Here is a 6,000-nt window from a genome sequence, read left to right on the forward strand (position 1 = left end):
CTGGGAGTAGGGTGGGGGAAGGGTAACCCTGCCCACCCAGGCCTCTCCAGTCTTTACCCTGTCTCCCCCTCCCCCAGCCTCCCCAGGTCGGGGCAGGGCCTCCTTCCCCCTCCTCATTCCTGGTTTTGTTATGAAAATACTGCCACCATCACCCCTCAGCATCCTGCCTTTGGGGCTTCCCCCCCAACACCACTTCCAGAACCCGGGCACTGGTCACAGGGACAGTACTGCAGCTGTCACCTGACACGGCCCCCTCCCAGGGCCACCGTGGGGTCTGCTCCAGGGCCGCCCCTCCCCGAGCTGGGTCCCATGGTGGGTCAGACCACAGGACACTTCCTATGCCCCCTTCACCCCCACGACAGTTGCTTGGAAGTTGGGGTTCTGGTAAAGAGCTGTCTCCTTGTCTGGTCTCTGAAGGTGCTCAGTGTGGGCCCCAGTGAAGGCGAGGTCCGCGGGACCCTAATACACTTCTGCTTTCCAGGGTCTCCCGTGATCCGCCTCGGGGTGGCCAGCGTGGGAAGTAGCCTCCATGTCCGGGGTCCTGGCTCAGCGGCTCCTTGGGAGGACTTGCTTTGGGAGATCTTCCCCCACTCTGGGAGAGAACTTCCGGGAAACTCCCCGGAGAGAGCGTGTGTGCTTGTCCACAGCTGTGCCCATTTTGTCCCGACTGTGGCACAGCTCCGTTCTCCAACCAGGACTCTCAACTTCCTGAGACCCGAGGGCCCTGCCAGAGCTTGTGCGGCAACTCCACGGTATCTCCTGAGATTCTGCACTCGGCCAGTGTTTAAGAGGGGACAGCTCTGCCCGTGGGGCCTGGTGGAGACACTACTGGTAGCTCTGGGATCCGCAAGGAGGGAAGGCCTATACTTCCGGGAATGGTGAGTTCCTACCTGTACTTCCGGGGAAGAAAAGTCCTTGTCAAGGCCCCCGCGGGTGCCTAAAGGTCAACCAGTGAGGATCAGACCCGCCTCAACCTTTAACCCCCACGCCCTGAATCTATAAAAGGAGCTCTCCCAATCTCTGACGCGCGACTTCCCCGGCCCGGCTCTGTTGGGACCAGGGAACCTCGCCCGGGAGCGGAATCCTAATGAAAGTCTGTGAATTAATTGATTCGTCTGCCTGGGAAGATTTGTTATGCGCCGGACACCTTGTAACTACCATGTCTGGAGCCACCGCCCACCACAGGTGGCTCTCCAGACTGAAATGTGGAAGTACCTTCCCTTAATTAATTTTAACCTAAAATGTAATGAGCCCGTGTGTCTAGTGGCTGCCTTGTTGGACCAGGCATTTCTGGAGCCAGGTTGCCACCTCCTTGCAGTGCCCGAGGCACACGCCATCCCTCTGCGCCGCACAGAGGTCTGGAGGTGGAGGTGCTGCTGATGCTCCCGCTCCCGTCAGGACCACCGTGGTGGGGGGCTCCAGGTGCGGCAGGACCACCGTGGTGGGGGGCTCCAGGTGCGGCAGGACCACCGTGGTGGGGGGCTCCAGGTGCGGCAGGACCACCGTGGTGGGGGGCTCCAGGTGTATCAGGACCACCGTGGTGGGGGGCTCCAGGTGCGGCAGGACCACCGTGGTGGGGGGCTCCAGGTGCGCAGGACCACCGTGGTGGGGGGCTCCAGGTGCGGCAGGACCAGGCAGGACCACCATGGTGGGGGGCTCCAGGTGTATCAGGACCACCGTGGTGGGGGGCTCCAGGTGCGGCAGGACCACTGTGGTGGGGGGCTCCAGGTGCATCAGGACCACCGTGGTGGGGGACTCCAGGTGCATCAGGACCACCGTGGTGGGGGACTCCAGGTGCAGGTGCGTGGGGGGCTCCAGGTGTAGGTGCGGCAGGACCACCGTGGTGGGGGGCTCCAGGTGCGGCAGGTCCACCGTGGTGGGGGGCTCCAGGTGCGGCAGGACCAGGCAGGACCACCATGGTGGGGGGCTCCAGGTGCATCAGGACCACCGTGGTGGGGGGCTCCAGGTGCAGCAGGACCACCGTGGTGGGGGGCTCCAGGTGCATCAGGACCACCGTGGTGGGGGACTCCAGGTGCAGGTGCGTGGGGGGCTCCAGGTGTAGGTGCGGCAGGACCACCGTGGTCGGGGGCTCCAGGTGCGGCAGGACCACCGTGGTGAGGGGCTCCAGCAGCTGTCGGGTTCCTGAGCTGGGCCGTGAGAACCTGTGTGTCCAGCAGCTCGTCGGGAGCCAGCGGCTTGGTGAGGCTGAGGAGGACAGGACACGCAGCGTGGCTCGATGCTGCCCGCCCACTCCCCCGTGGTCCTTTAAGGGTGCCCCGCCAATGCTCCTTCCCCCACCACACAACCCAGAGGACCTGAGCACCCATGCTCCCCAACCCGCCAGCCTTGGAAGGGAGGGCTCATCCCAGTCACCCGAATCCAGGCCCTCCCCGGCCACCACCCACAGCCCCTGCAAATGGTTGGTTTCTCCCAGGCTTTGCTGGCAGCCTCGTGCCTCTTGACGGCCTGTGCAGACTCTACTCGAAATTCAGCCTGTTCCCACAGATCCGCCCCAGGCCGCTGCCAGCTCACTGGGTGCCTGCCGTGGCGCAGACGCTGGGGGTGCCAGCCTCACCTCCAGCCTTCCTCCCAGAGGTTGCCTTGGTGCCTCTTGGAGGTTGAACCTGCGTCCCCGGCTGCCGTCCATGGCACAGCCAACTGAGAGATGACACACAGTCCCGGAATCTCAGCTGTGACACCCAACATTGGTTTCTCGCTCCTGGGGTCTCTGTCAGGTGCAGAGCCAAGCCTTCCACCCCCAGGGCAGTGAGAGTCCCGGCTTGCTGGCCGCAGGGCCACCACCTTCTAGGGAAAGGGCTTCCAGCCCCCTCCAATTAGAACTGACTCGGCAGTGCCCACGCATACCACTCCCTCCCACTTAATCCCGCCCCCCCTTCTCCCACGTGGGTGGCAGGGACCCAGGTGCTTGAGCCATGCTCTGCTACCTCCCAGAGGGCATTAGCAGGGAGCTGGAGTCAGAGGTGGAACTGGACTTGAACCCAGATAATCTGAGCCATGAGGCTAGATTCCCACCTCATCCCCTCTTATACAACTTTGTTTAAAAATACGCGGGGCCCTCACTGTGGCGCAGTGGGTTAAAGCCCTGGCCTGCAGCGCCGGCACGCCATATGGGCACCAGTTTGAGTCCCGACTGCCCCACTTCTGATCCAGCTCCCTGCTAATGCACCTGGGAAAGCAGCAGAGGATGGCCCAAGCCTTGGGAGACCCAGAAGAAGCTACTGGCTCCTGTCTTCAGCCTGGCCCAGTCCCAGTTGTTGTGGCTGTTTGGGGAGTGAACCAATGGATGGAAGAGATTTCTGTTCTCTGTCACTTTGTCTTTCAAATGAAATTAAAAAAAAAAAAAAAAAGACTCTCTGCCTAGGCCTGTGTAGCTTCCAGACGCGCCTAAATTATGCCCTCAGGCAGGGGAAGCTAGACTTGAGGATGGAGTTGGGGGCACTTCCTGACCTTGGCGGGTGCACCCTGAGGAAGCAGGAACCCTCTGGCAGGCACTGAGGGGGGACGTGGCCTTTTCTGGACTTGAGGAGGCCCTGGAGGGCTCTGCCCCTTCCTGGCACAGCGCCTGTCACTCAGGCCCCCTGCCCTAACTGGATGTGCCGGGCTCCAGACAGGGCAGCTTCACCCACAGATATTCACTCTCAATTCTGGGAGGTAGAAGTCTGAGACCAAGGTGTGGGCAGCGCCAGATCCCTGTGGAGGACTGGAGGAGGATCTTCCCCGCCTCTCCCAGCTCCCCAGAGCTCTCCTGGGCCAGTGCCCCCACGGGCCCGTCTGCCTGCGTCTGGCATGGCTTCTTGCAGTCTGAGTCTCAGGAGGACCCGAGCCACTGTGCTCCAGCGTGCCTTGTCCTGATTGATCACCCCTGCGAGGTCTCCATGCGGGGCACACTCTAGGGCTCACCGTGCTTGGCGAGTCTTGAGGGGTGCTGTGGGCACCTGCTCTGGGAGCCCTGCGTTAGCCTCCCCACGCTGCCTCCTGAGGTCCTTTCTGGCTCCTATCTCCCATCTGAGCCCACCCTTGTCCCAGAGGTGCACGTGTCATGGGTTTAGTGGGCAGCCCCGTTGGTCACCTGTGGGCTGTGGGAGACGCAGGCAAGTGTGTCTCACTGGGATGTCGCCCACCCCTTGCTGTTTCTAAGGTCCCTCCACATTGCTTAACCCACACTTGGGCGCAGGACACTGTTCCACACCTGCCTCCCTGCCTGGGGAAGGTAGCCCTGGCCGGGGGCAGTAGCTGTGGCCGAGCACTGTCCCCTGAAAGGTCCAGACCCATGAGCAGCCCACCAAGTTGTCACTTCCCTAGGACAGTGGACAGGCCCCAGTGTGGGTGGGGAGGGGAACCGGTCCACTCTGTTTCAGGAATGAAGATTAAGTGGACAGAGGCCTTGCCAAGCCACGGAGGACAGGCCTCATGCCTGAGAGATGATGGCCAGATGCTGGGGCCAGGTTCCCACCCTGGAACAGCAGTCTGCACTCGCCACAGGCTCCCTACAGGCGCCCAGCAGTGGACCCATAGCCGGCACAGTGCCTTCGTGCAAACTTGGAAAGCGGCCAGGAAAAGGTTTCCGGGGAGCAAGGCTGCATTTCCTGCCCCTTTACCCCCTCAGCAGTGGACAGCCTGCAGGGTGCCCATTGGCATGGACTTGGGTGAGGGCCCCCTGCGAGTCCCTGCTGCCCAGGATCAGGGCAGCCTCTCCCTGTGTGGCTGCGTGGGGGTGAAGGCACACCACTCTTCCTGGCCTTGCTCCCCGAGAGCCACACCCAGCCGTGTCCCTGGGAATGCACTTCGGCCTTTGTTCTCTGGTTCACTGCCGGAGGTCCACACCTGAGCCTCCCCCAGCCCCCACGTCACAGTGTCTGATGACCCCTGCCCCACTCCCACCCTGTCCCTCATCTCTGTGGAATCTGTCTCACAGGGAAGGCTTAGTGAGGCCTCCAGGCCATCCCCCAACGCACCCTCTCCTCCACAGTCCTCATCTTGCTCCTGGTTCCCGGCTTTTGCCCTGCCCCCTCCCCGGGGGTGGTGGGCGGGGAGCGTTAATCTGTGGTCTGCTCTCAAGATCATCCACATCTGCCCCCTTCCCAGACTTCCTTCAGCTTCACTGAGATACAGTCCTTGATTTTAGATGCACAATGTTGCATTGGAACGCAGGTCGGCGTTGTGCAATACTGACCACAGTCCAGCTTATAGCAAACCCACCATCTCACACAGCCAGCGTTTGAGGTCTCAGCAAGTCCTGACCCTCCGCAGAGTTTACTCCTCCTGCACCTCTACTTCTGCCCTTGACTCACATCCCGCCTCCACTCTGCTCTCTGCTGGGAGCAGGGCTTCCTCCCTTATGGTTGAACAATCCCCCTCACTGCCTTTCCTCAAGGTGTGTGCGCAAACGCGGGAGCAGTGCGTGGGACGAGGTAGGTGCGGCCTCCATCACGCCGGGCTCTGGGCTGAGTAACCCGTGACTGATGCTTTCTTTCTAACAGCCCCATGGAGACGTAATTTACATTCCATAATGTGTGTGCAAAGAGTACAGTTCAATGATTTCAGTATATTTACACGGTGAGAAGCCATCACCACAATCCAATTTTAGATCAGTTCATCATCCCCCCAAAGAAGCCTCAGACCCATTGCGGGACCCCCCGGCGGCCACTCCCCATTGTCCTACCACCCAGCCCATCCACCCCGTGGACGTGTGGCCTCTGACTGGGCTGCCCTGTTGGAGCAGCTGTTGGAACTGACTCCTTGCCTTCAAACAAGTCCTCAGCTGGTGGCCTTGGGTCATTGCCACTCCGTGGCTGTGTGAAGGGTGCTGGCCTGACCTGCAGGTGCAGGCTCTTCCGAGAAGTGCCTCGGACCTCTGCCCATGTTCAACTGAGCTGCTCATCCTTTTATTTCTTATTTAAAATTTATTTATTTATTTTCATTTTACTTGAAAGATAGAGGGAGAGAAAGACAGCTCCCGTGTGCTGGCTCACTCCCCAA

Source organism: Oryctolagus cuniculus, chromosome 21 (genome assembly GCF_051225735.1).
Source record: "Oryctolagus cuniculus isolate XC-2025 breed Fujian yellow rabbit chromosome 21, ASM5122573v1, whole genome shotgun sequence".
In the NCBI taxonomy this organism is placed as follows: Eukaryota; Metazoa; Chordata; class Mammalia; order Lagomorpha; family Leporidae; genus Oryctolagus; species Oryctolagus cuniculus.